The following is a 13,012-nucleotide window of genomic DNA, read 5'->3' on the forward strand; positions in this document are numbered from 1 at the left end:
TTCTTTGGAGTTCTAGCTCAGATTTGGGGGGATGAAGTGAGGGCTGAATCTCTGCATTATTACTGTCATTAAAATATCCACATGCTGCTGTTCAACAACACTCAGAGTGGTTTACTTAGCAAAAGGTGTAAGCAAATGGTCCCCTGTTCCCAAAGCAGGGGGGAGGTATAGGTGTGTTCAAAGAACACGAGCCTCCTAAGATCGGGGGGGGGGGGCACCTTGAGCACCTGCCCTTCCTCCTTCTGCTGCCATTTGGTGGCCCTGTCCACCCCCAGCACAGTATTTCCAGTGACTGTTGCTGCTGGTGTCTTTCTTTTTTTCCCCTTCTAGATTGTGAGCCCTTTGGAGACAGGGAGCCATCTTATTTGTTTATTATTTCTCTGTGTAAACCGCCCTGAGCCATTTTTGGAAGGGTGGAATAGAAATTGAATAAATAAATCATAATAAAAGAATAAATTTCCCTGCTGGCTTGCAGGATGGTAAGGAAAGCCCTGGACCTAGATGAATGGGGTCTTCCAGCTTCGTACTGGCCCATGAAGCAGCTGGGAATGGCGGGCACACATGCCCCCTGATGCAGACCCAGGGCATATGCATGCCCTCCACTCCCAGCTGTTGTCTCATGGGTCAGGAAGAAGCTGTAAGACCCTGCTCAGAGCTCCACGGCCTTCCAGCTTCTTAGCAGCCTGTGATCCAACCGGCAATTGCAGCAAGGCACAGACTGCAGCAAGGGAGAGTGCATGCCCCTACTCGGGGCTGGGGGGTGCTGCCATTGAAGGGGCGCATGAATACGGGCCCCATTCCCCCTTGCTACACTACTGCCCCAGGACTCACAATTTAGACACACACCCACACCACCACCACCACTACCACTCCCCTCTAATTGAGAAATGTTGTGCTGGGCTGAAGAGGCATAGTTCATTTCCCCTCACTAAACGAAAGATGCACAGCTAGCACGGCACTATTTTCTGGGGAAGGGACAAAAGCTCAGGGGGGAAACGTGCTCCTGGAGCTCCTTCTGTTGGCCATAATAGGAGGAGGAGCTGCTTAAGGGCAGGAGCAGTTCCGCAATGGAACCAGTTTGCTAGTGGGATGATGGGCTTCTCTTTGCTGGAAGGCTTCTGTCATTGGGGGTGCCCTAGTTCTGTATTTCCTGAACTGCATACCAGGTGGGGGGCAGGTTTAGATCTGATGACCTCCAAGACCCCTGCAAGTCTAGCTTATAATTCCATGCATCGTTTAATTGCCACTAAAATTGTATGGCGTTGTCATTGTAAACGTTCTTTGCCAATCAATTAAGGGATGGCTTCTGAAATCACTGGAGACGACTGGAATGGATAAACGGCTTTAGTCTGGCAGAGAAGAGGTGAAGCTCAACCACCTCTTGGCGGGTTTAATGGACAAATTGCCTGGTTTAATGGACTGCAGGGACATTCATTGTTGGTGTATCAAGCTTCAGAGAAGTTTGTATCTGTGATATGTATTTGTTTCTGCAGTGCTCATATTCATAATAACTTTAAAAGTGTATTTATCCAGTGGAACAGTAGAACAAGGGTCAGAGGACTGGCACATATTTTAACCCCTTGCCTCTTTCTTGAGTTTCAGTAGTGCAGGTCTTGATGGAAGTTTAATGGAATTGCAGGAAGGCTGCAGGTAAGGCCTGGGGGAAGCTTATATGGGGCAGATGCTAAGCTGCGTGAGAAAATGCTGGTGGCAGAGGGAGAGAGCAGCTGTGCAGCTGTGTGTTGAGATTACCCTGCTGAAGACTGTTTGGGGGAATGTTCCTTCAAATGAAAAAGCATCATATAGCAAAATATCAGTGAGAAAGGTTTAGCACAGCCTTCTCACTGTGTGCTAGTTTTTTGCGTGGAAGGAGTTTGTTTTTCAAACAAAACAAAAACAAAATATGGAGTGCATTAGAAAAAGGAACTCTTTCTCTGCCATTCTCCAGTTGCCTTATCTAGGATTCTGCTACCTCCATCTAAATGCAGGCTTGATAGACCTGCCCTCCATGAATCTGTCTACGCCCCTTTTAAAGCCATCCAAGCTAGCTTGTGCAGTTGACTGCTGTGCAGGAGGAAGAGGAGCTGTACACAGCATACAACACATGCATACCTCTGAGTGTGTTTGTGTGCACATGCGTGCACACATGTACACACACCCTCGAGTCATAATCTCATTTTTCCTCAATTTAACACTAGGCTCCCTTCCTAGGATGGTCTTCTCTGGGTGATTATCTATGATTCACAGCACTTTGGCACTTCTTAGCTGGACAGATGGAAGGAAAGACTGTGAGTGAGGAGAAACTGGTTTTTAATGACTTCCTGGAAGAGTTTGCCAGCAGTCTCTCTCTCTCTCTCTCTCTCTCTGTTGTTCTTGCCTGTCCCTCTGGCTTGGTGCTTCTTCCTTGTAATTGATGAGGAGCAGAGAGCACCAGAGGAGAAGCTGTGATTGGGTTGGGGAGCCCAGCTGCATCTGCCACAGCCTTGCCTCTTCCCCGGTGACAGCCTGCAAAATAACAGCAAGCAGGAATAGGAAGTCGGCATTTCTCCTCTTCTCACCTCTCATCATGCAATATGATGTGTCTCCCTGTAGAACTCGCACCGGGGTGTTTGGGAGTGTAATTGCACAGTCCCCGTCTTTCTGTCTGTCTCCAGTACCTCCTCAAACCTCTCTGCTCGCTCCCGCTTTGACAGCACATGAAATCAGTGGACTAAATTCTGGAGGCAGAGATTACTTCCAAGTGCCTCCTCTCTCCTTTCCATTTTTTTTTTTTGTTTTCAGCAATGGCTGTATTTACCTGAATCCAAGACTAGGTTTTCCCCCAAGTTCTTAAATGTTAGAAATGGGGGGATTGTCTTAAATTTGGAGCGCTATTCCTTTTGTATTTAACCTCTGTTTTTCAAGGGAGTTGTCTTAAACTCAGGATTGTCTTCTATTCTGGTAAATACAGTATATATTGTTTTAAGCATACTTTGTGCTTTTGTAAAATTGGCTCCCAATCTCAGAATCTTGGTATAGATCCATTTGATCTTTAGAACTGCTGTCACACATCACCCACCTGAGTGAGAGTTGCATTTTATTTTGTTTTTTGCTGTTTGAATATGGGCAGCACGGCAGGGGTGTGCTGAGTAAAGTTGTTCACAGATTCCTAGCTTTCAGAAGCAGCTTCTAAGGTATTGAGATGGCAGAGTGATGGTGTTTGGGGACTCCAGCTGCCCAGATGCTTCCTTCCCATCTGATCGACCTGTTCATCATTTGTAAGCAAACAGTTTATTACACAAAACTCTGTATGTCTTCAGAACTGTCTCCTCAGAAGGAAATTGACCTTGCAAAAAGTCTGCCCTGGAACTTGCAATAACTTGGAGGAGTAGGAAGTGGGGGGGGGGCGCGGATTAAGCTCTTTGCCACTGGTAGGCCGCCAAAGATTTGCTGCCCCAGAGGCAAAGGTTCCCCTTCCCTTTGCAAGTAAAGGAGGGAGTTTAATTAAATCTATTTTTTTAACCTTTAAAACTGCTGCCACACAGCAGCGCAGGGGCAAGAGCTCCTCGTGCACCTGCCCACCTCCCAAATTATGATGGTGCAGCTGCAGGTGCGTGCAAGTTAGCAGTGGACGCATTGGCAGCAGAGAGAGCAGGCAGGCCGTGATACCTCCTAACACAAGCGATCACCTAATTCCAGGTCTTTCTCTGTGTTAGGAGGTATCGCTGCCTGCCTGCTCTCTCCTCCACCAATGCAGCCATTGCAATCCCGCATGCACCCACCACCACACTGTCATAATTTGAGAGGCGGGCAGGCAAGTGCGTGAAGAGGAATTTTAAAGGTTACATCACCCCCCACATTTAACTCAACTCCAAAATTTGCCACTAGGGGAATTTTGCCACCAAAGGCAGCTGCCTTTACTGCCTCTCCTTTAATCCGCCAGTGGTAAGAAGTACAACAAGGAGTAACCCAAACACAGCCTACTATTGTCTCTTTCCCCTTGTGTTCCTAGGTAAGAGGCCCAGTGAATAGAGGTGGAAAGGATCCTTCAAACCAGTGTCCTCTCTAACAGGAATTCCCAGATGTGGTTGAATACAACTCCCACAATCCCCAGCCAAAGGCCATGGCAGCTGTGGATGCTGGGAGTTGTAGTGAACAACATCTGGGAAGCCCTGTTAGAGGGGACACTGCTTCAAACAGAAAATAGTAGGTACAGGGAGAAGAGTAAGAGAAGGATAACAGAGGGTCTAGATCAGGCCTGCTCAACTTTGCCCTGCCCCCCACCAGCTGTTTTTGGATCACAACTTCAATAATTCCCAGTTACAGTGGCCAATAGCCAGGGATTATGGGAGTTGTGGGCCACCATCTGCAGAAGGGTCGAGGATGAGCAGCCCTGGTCTAGATTATAGAGTAGATCTGCCATAGTTATCTAAGTTAAGGGTGAGTAGACAGCAGCCTTCCTGAATGTACAATTTTACTTTTTATTTTTTACTAGAACCGAAAGATCCACCATCTGGAGCAGATGCAAAATTGTGCCTTGTGGGTGGGTGAGCATACACTTAGAAACAAGGAACAGGGTGTCTCAGAGCACTTTTTCAGCTCAGGAACTGGTTTTCGGGTCCAGAACTGAACTTGCAGCCCTTTTGCACAAAAACTACCCCCCAGATTCCACCCACCACCACCCTGCCAGTCTTTCTCCATTGCATCAGCCTTTGTGTGTGTGTTTGATATTGCTATTATCAAAGATTTGGATATTGCTATTAGTACTGGAAGCCAGACACCTTGCAAATCTCCCAGAGATTTATCAGTAGGTCTCAGTCTATCTATTGGTTGCCCGTGATCTAGGTTGTCTATCCATCTCAGTCTAATTTAATGGAACCAAACGACTAATGCAATAGTTTCTACTATCTACTTTCTAACATCAGATATACATCAACTTATCTGTTCAGGAACCCCTGAGTGTCTGCCACCAAACCTCTGTGCATTGCAAAAGAATTTTGGGGATTAGCTCTTAAGCTGCAGTCTCATTTCATGTAGGGCAGTGAGGTCCTACTGGGCCTTACTTGTTGCCCTCTTGAACTGAATGTACAGTCTGGAATATACCTAGCACTCTCCTGAAGCTGCCCATTTCAGGACAGGTGGCATGTTGTCCTCCATTACTAATCTTTTCACGGAGGAACCCCTGAGGTTTTCTGGAGCAACGTAGACACAAACAACCTAATGCATTGCATCTGTGACATTTCAGTGCGGCTGTCAGCATGATACTTGTGCCTATTGTTTCTTGCTCTCTCCTTTCCCAGTTCTGCTTGAAGGCCTTCAGGTTTCTTCCCCAGTTGCTGGTGGCGATTTCACCATGGGTATGAGTTTGTTTAGATTCCCATACCCAACCCCTGGTTCTCCCTTGTCTTCATCACAGAAGACTGCATTATACCCTCAGACTTACACGATGTGTTTCCTTTATTTTATGGTATGTCGGCTAGGTCTCCTGGGATCAACACCCTGGCTAATGCTGCGTGACTGGCCTTGTTCTCGCTCCATCAGCTTGCAGGAGTTGAGCTGGGAGACCCAGATGGCAGGAAGCCAGAGTCGGTGCATTGATGAAGCTGTGCTGCCCTGTGCAATTTCCTGGGCTTCCCCATTGCAAGGGGGCGTGGATGGGATGGGATCAGTCCTAACTGATCAAAGCTAACTGAGCAAAGAGACACCTTTTTAAAGGGGTGGTTCTCTTTTATTTAGCAGAGGGAGAACTGGCCCTATCCGACCCCCAGCACAGCATCCCTCCAGTGGCTGTTGCTGGTATCTGCCTCATGTTTCTTTTTAGATTGCAAGCCCTTTAGGGACAGGGGGCCATCTTAGAACATAACAATGGCCCCACTGGATATGGCCCAAGGCCTATCTAGTTTTGCCTGTCCCTCTGGCTTCGTGCTTCTTCCTTGTAATTGATGAGGAGCAGGGAGCACCAGAGGAGAACTGTGATTGGGTTGGGCAGCCCAGCTGCATCTGCCTCCAAGATGCCCACAGGCAGGGGGTGAGGAATTGCTCCCTCTCCTGCCATTGCTCCCCTGCAACTGGTATTTGGAGGCATCCTGCCTCTGAGGCTGGAGGTGGCCTATATCCCTCAGACTAGTAGCCATTGATAGACCTGTCCTCCGTGACATTGTCTAAGCCCCCTTTAAAGCCATCCAGGCTAGTGGCCATCACCACATCCTGTGGCAGAGAATTCCATAAGTTAATTATGTGCTGTGTGACGACGTCCTTCCTTTTGTCAGTCCTACATTTCCCAGCCTTCATGGGGTGGCCCCTGGTTCTAGTGTTGTGAGAGAGGGTGAAAATTTTCTCTCTGTCCGCTCTCTCTACTCCATGCATAACTTTATAAACCTCCATTATGTCTCCTTGTAGTCACCTCTTTTCCACACTAAAGAGCCCCAGATGCTGTAGCCTTGCCTCATAAGGAAACTGATGTATTTTATAAGAATGCATCTTATTTATGTATTATTTATTTTTCTGTGTAAACCACTTTGAGAACTTCGGTTGAAGAGCAGTATATAAATAATATTCATAGCAGTTGTTGTTCTGACAAATGAGTCTTTACTCTGTCTGATGAGCTCTCAGTCTTGCAAGGCATGAGGGCTTGAGAGAGAGGAATATCTATTCTATATGGAGATGGCACTTTATACAGATCCTAATCATTTTAACAACATAGGGAGATTCTTTCAGGATCAACCCCAGGCCGACTTAGTTGAGCATCCTGCTTTCCACAGACGCCAACCTGATGCTTCCAGAATGTCTCTTTGCTTTCACCTTTTCGGAACACAGTAAGCTGCCTTATACTGAGTCGGGCCCATAGGTCCATCTAGCTCTGTATTGTCTACACAGACTGGCAGTGGCTTCTCCAGGGTTGCAAGCAGGAGTTTCTCTCAGCCCTATCTTGGAGATGTTGCCAGGGAGGAAACCTGAAACCTTCTGCATGCAAGCATGAAGATGCTCTTGCCAGGGCGGCCCCATCCCCTGAGGGGAATATCTTACATTACTCACATGTAGTCTCCCATTCAGTGCTGGTCCTCTCTGTTGTTTCTTTCCACCAAGTAGCATTAAGACAACACCAGTTCGGGTCAGTTTTATTTCGGTCTCTGACCAGCAATACAAAGTAGACAGATAAAAAAATTTAAGTATTAATAACAATTCACCCTAACATATAACAACTAGATTAAGTATTAGATTCAAATTTGGCTACATTATATGTAATGAATCATGGTCAGCAAGAAGAAAGTAAGCAACAACAAAAACCCTCATCTGAACGGCCTGAAAAATGACAAAACAAGTTGCACTCTCCAATACAGGCACTCCTCAAGTTACAAACGTCCATACATAAACAAAGCTCCAGAGCATATTACATTAAGGAAGTCCCCAATGGTGCAAATGCCAACCCACACATACAAAAACGTTGTCGCTCTTGGGAACTCTATGCGTCTGAAGCTATCTGATTTACAAACAGACTTTAAATTGGAACACAAGTTGTTTGTAAGCTGCATACTCCAGTAGTTGTTGATGTTCAGTTCCTACCAGCTACATGTCTTTGTTTACAGCATTTATATCCCATCTTTCTTCCACTTCAAGGTGGTGGACGAGGATGTAGGATAATCAGGCAGTGTCCCATCCAGGACCTAGCCAGACTCAGACCAGATTCGCTTGAACATGGCTAATGTGTCATGTGTCTTCGGACTGTGTCCTGGGGCCTATCCAGTCTGCACAGTAGACTAGTCCAAGTATAAAACCAAGACCAGGAAGTCCAAATTTTGATATTAAAAATCACAGATTATAATACATAGAACAATAAAAACAATATAAAACAATTTAATAAAATTAATTCTAATTAAAAGCTTGCGAGAACAGGAGAGTCTTGAGGGTCTTCCTGAAAACAAACAGAGAAGGAGATGCTCTGATTTCAGCAGGGAGCATATTCCAAAGCCCCGGGGCAGCCACAGAGAATGCCTGGTCTTTTGCCACTGATTCAAAGAGGCAAGAGGCTCTACAATAAGGCAGACCTCCTTTATCTAACCCAACAGCTCTAGAGAATTAGAACTGCACCAGCTGGGAAGCCCTTGTCGATATAGTTGGCATCCTTTGGAAGACTCATTTGAAAACAGAGCATGTCTGCTTCAGGAAACCGTGGGTAATAGCTGACTGCATGTCTTTAAAGACTGATAGCTTATAAACTCATCAAACTTCCCTTCAGTAAATTCCTCATGTCATGATCCCCCTCATAGCTGATTGAGAAGTGCGAGGAGAGGGAGAGGGAGAGAAGGAACCACAAGCTGATGGGCACGCCAAAAGACGGGAGCATAAAGCAATCAGGGTTGTTTTAATCTCCCCACGTTCCTCCAGTGTGGATTGGTGATTGCCAGGTGCAGAGATTTCTAAAAAAAGGATTCCTATGCTCCCTCCGTTTATTTTTAATAAAGTGACAGATGAAAAGGTTCATTTAAGCACTGGTCTGTACGAGTCAATGACAGCATCTGTCCTTCCAATGAAGAAAGTTTGATGTTGAGCTGGCATCTGGCAGAGTGCATCAGAGGTGGCAGAGGCAGCTGCGATGGCACGCCTCCGTGCGGAGGAGGCATGGGCATCAGTGAGCTAAAAAGAGTGGATGACTCAATAGGGGATGGGTTGCTTGGTCAACGGATGCTGGCCTGAACTGGCTTAGTGGTGTGTAATGCATTTGATGCCTGACAGTATTCACTACACAGTATAGATATACCTCCTACAATAAACCGGAGGTCTGTCTGTCTTTAAACATTTCTACCCTACCTGTCTACCTAAGCAGTCGAGGCAGCTTGCATAAAAGCCAGAAAAACAACTTAATAATACAAGCAATCCTAAAACCCAGTAACAAAACCACAGGTGGCCCTTGTTATCTGTGGGGGTTCCTTTCTGACCTGAAACTGCGGATAATGAGACCTTGAGTCGATGGGAATTGGGGGCAGGGGGGTCCTTAAGGTTTAAAAAAGGGCTAAAAAGTGGGGAGGAGGCAGAAATAAGTGAAATAACGTACTGTACCATTCTCTCCAAGTCTCCAGCTGTCCAGCAATACCCCCACCAAACCACCGATTCCTCCAATTCTCAGTGAAAAATTTCAGTAAATTATTATTATTTGAAGAAAGAGCCACAAAATGGCTCCATCCTGCAAAATGGTGGCGAAAATGACACCACAAGTCATTTCTGGCCACCTAGGAATTGCAGATAGGCAAAAGTTGCCTGTTTTTTAAACCACAGATAATGAGGTTGGGTCTACATTGCCCAACTGCAGATTTGTGAAACTGCGGGTGCCTGGACCATGGAGAAGAAAGAAGTAAGCAGAATAAAGCTTCATATAAAACCCTAACCCAGCAACAATCATAACAGTGCTGATCATCCAAGGAAAGACACAGGATAATATTTTTATTTTAAACTTGATACATAACTGATTATGTATCAACAACAATGCCTCTCTGGGGAGGGCATTTTATAAAATCATAAAATTGTAGAGCTGGATGAGTTGGAGGTTTTCTAGCCCACCTCCCTACTCAGTGCAAGGAACTGCTATGGCAGTGAAGGAGAGCCTGACTGCAGAGTGATTACTGAGTGCAGAGTGTTCCACTGTTGAACAGTTCTTACAGTCAGGATCCACCCCTCCTTGCCATTGTGAGCAGAGACCCCCTCAGTGCTACATCATTCCAAGAAAGCACCATTCCAAGAACATTGTCTAACCCCCAGTATCACTGCCATGAACGGGACATCAAAATGGAGGAGGCCATTTTGGCTGTCTTAAATTTTATTCGTCTTGTGTTGAGAGGAAGCCAGGAAGTGGCAGCAGAATCAAGCCTCTTCTTTGGACATAGAAGCTGCCTTGGAGAGAGTCTGAGCATTTCTTAGTCTAAACTTGTATCATCTGCTGCAGTTTTCCAAGTTCTCAGGTTGAGATTTCTTCTCATCCCTGCTATTTGGGATCCTTCAGGGGCTATGCTGTGGCCCTTCTCCCAGCTATACTGGCTGACATTCAGATTAGTTTATGCAGGAGTTACTTTACTTAATTTCAGTAAGACTACTCAAGAGTAGTTTGGTATGGATATCAGCCACTCACTTTTTCAGAGGTTCTCTGATTGATGCTATGAGAATAGAAGAAACCCTGTACAGTATAAGCTAATTGTGGTGGGGGTTTTTTGTTTTTGTTTTTTTTTGTTAATCCATTTATTGATCCAGGCCAGCTTTTGAATGGGGCTTTAGTTTTATTCCGGTCCTGGAGTAGAGGCGTGGCTAACAGCCAGCAGCAAGAGCGCTGAAGGCAGACAACACTTGCCTCTCTGTACATTATATCATTAAACCATTCATATTCCCGATTCAACTCCTCTGTCTTGTCCTTGTATACCACAACTCTTTCCTCCGGATTCTACACTAATAAACTGGGACAGAGAGAATATGTATACCAGTGGACTACATCTTATAGGCCTAGAAGAACCATGCTATATCCAAGACTTGAGGTTTGAAAACAAACCAACCAGAAAACCCTGAATGTCTGTCTGTGCCCCAAGGCACACTGCTGGAAACTTTATAATACACAGTGCAATCGCATCTTGCATTTATTCTTTGTATCAAAAGATCCATGTTTCTTTCTTAGACCTGTTTATGTTTTCTAACATTGTTTGCAAGTGTGGCACACTCCTGAGGAAATTACATACACTTTTATATATACAGCTAAACTCCTAAAATCAACACACAACAGTTAATTAAAGAGCAAGTGCTGGTTGAAGCTGTGGCTGGACCGGGGGCTTAATCAGGCTTTTAATAGATGTTGTACATCTTGACACATGTAACCAGCCATGGGTGGCATAAGCCTCGGTCCAGGTTTCTTTTTAAAGCAACAAAAAAAAATAATAATCGATAGTTATTTATTAAAGGTGGAATAGCTACCTTGTTAATTTTAAATTAAAGGCCTAGCTGGGAGATTGACAAGGCTTGATTTAAAGTATTAAAGAGCGAGCTGGCACAGTGTGTGCCAGGAATCTTAAAAAACTGCTTATTTTAGCCCATTGTTGGCTGCAGAGTCTTGCATCGGGGCCTTTGAAACACCTGCAACTTCTCCTCTGATGTGCTGACTAAGGCCCGTGTGCCAGTGTTTCCCGAGGAAATAAAAAGCATTAAAGACCCAGCAGAAGGTTCCCTATGAATTATAAATCAGAACTTTATAGCTGGGGCCATCAGAGGAGTCTGTGGCAGCAAAGGAGGGGTGTGTGGGGTGGGGAGCTGATAGCTTGCTGTGGCTGACTGCCTGAACTGAAGAGTGTATGTACTCTCATGCGTATGCATGAGTGGAGAGGCGAGGTGGTTCCGGCTGGGCAGTAGGGCACAAAGGTCCAGAGAAATTAGTTGGAGGAGAAAAGATGGGAAACCTCAGGAGCTGTTAAAACCAGGATGCTCTGGACAGGGGAGGGCCGTAGCTTAGCAGCAGAACATCTGCTTTGCAAGTAGAAAATCCCCAGGCAGGGCTGGGAAAGACCTCTGCCCGAAACCCTAGAGAGCTGTTGCTTTCCAGTCAGCACTGATAACACTGAGCTAGATGGAGCAGTGGTTTGACTCTCAGTTCCATACGATGTGTCCATATATGACCTGCGATCTGCTGCCCAAGTGGTGAGCCTGTTGGGTCTGCCGACAACGGATATAGGAAGGTACCTTGTACTGAGTCTGACCATTGTTCCCTCTTGCTCAGAACTGCCCATGCTACATTGTCCAGCAGCAGCTTTGCAGGGTTTCAGACAGAGGCCTTTCCCAGCCCTACCTAGAGATAACAGGGTTAGAACTTTGGAAGCTTCTGCATGCAAAGCAAATGCTCTGCCACTGACCAATGGCCTTGTGACCAATGGCCACAGACTCTGTGGTTCCTATGATTATGATGTCTTTCCAGATCTAGGGTGACCACACCCACCCTGGAAACCAGTTTGTTTCCCATCACCACCTTGGTGCTTTCCAGATTAGACCCTGCAACTGGGTCTGGATGCATCTCTGAAGAGTGCTTCCACACTTCCTACGTTCCTACGCTGACAGCAGGGTGCCGTTCACATTTCCAAGGCCTTATTTCGAATTTAATCGCTGCGATATAGTGCTATGACTTCCTATATCCGGTGTAAAGAAGCTGCTGTTTCTTTGGGTTGTTAGTTTTTGCGAGACTGCTCCCCCTGCTGTTTATGTTTTGAATGTGATTTGCCTGAATGGAAGCATTTTGCTGCTGTTGAGCGGCTAACCTGGAAAGCGCCCTGTTAGGGCTTTAAGAAGTTCCAGTTCAGGCTTGGGTGTTTTCTGGGCAAGAGTTACCCTTGATTTGGCCTGCTCAGAATCTGCTCACGGCTCTTGCTTGTGTGAGTCTTTTCTCTCCTACCTACTAGGGATGTGCCAAAACACAATTTGGTGTCCAAATCATGGGCACATCCCTTTAAAAATGAGGGTTTACACAGCCCCTTTAAAGCAGAGGAGAGCATGTCCATACCTACACCTCCTCTGATTGCTGCTATTGCTGTAATCCTGGCACACACACCCCAGCAATGCCCGTGCGCTGTTGGGGTGTCTCCCAGATGCCCCTACATGATGCCAACATGCATATGGACTCCATGCATCCATGGCAGCCGTTTGCGTGGTCAGCCATGTGCATGCAGGCATCATGTAGAGGCAGCTAGGAGTCACCCCGCCCGTGCGCTGGCATAGCTGGGGGGAGCACTGGGATTATAGCAATGGCCGCAATCAGAGGAGGAGCAGGTATGGTCCTGCTTTCCTCTACTTTAAAGGGGCTGTATAAGTCGTTGTTTTTATAGCGATGTGTCCGCAATTCGGATGCCAAATTGCATTTCAAGCACATCCCTACTACCTACCTTCTGGATTCCTGTAATTCTTCTTTCACCCAGCATCTTAACAGGCCCTTTGGGTGGTTTGGATAAGGCTGGGCAAAGGTGCACAAGGACAGGGGTCCCACATTGATTGATTATTTGATTGATTGACTGACTTATTG

The 13,012-nt window shown here is 46.1% G+C and overlaps 1 protein-coding gene and 1 long non-coding RNA gene across 8 annotated transcripts in view; one reads left to right on the forward strand and one right to left on the reverse strand.

The window, feature by feature from the left end:
- NTM (neurotrimin) overlaps window positions 1–13,012 on the forward strand; it is a 769,818-nt gene that overhangs the window by 313,820 nt on the left and 442,986 nt on the right. The gene's annotated exons all lie outside the window — the stretch shown is intronic.
- On the reverse strand, window positions 2,357–11,814 carry LOC128333767 (uncharacterized). Its single transcript, XR_008311066.1, has 4 exons — window positions 11,686–11,814; window positions 7,015–7,109; window positions 3,059–3,244; window positions 2,357–2,505 (listed from the first exon to the last, which is right to left on the reverse strand). It is a non-coding gene; the product is annotated as an uncharacterized LOC128333767 (long non-coding RNA).

This window comes from Hemicordylus capensis, chromosome 8 (assembly GCF_027244095.1).
Source record: "Hemicordylus capensis ecotype Gifberg chromosome 8, rHemCap1.1.pri, whole genome shotgun sequence".
NCBI classification, from domain to species: domain Eukaryota; kingdom Metazoa; phylum Chordata; class Lepidosauria; order Squamata; family Cordylidae; genus Hemicordylus; species Hemicordylus capensis.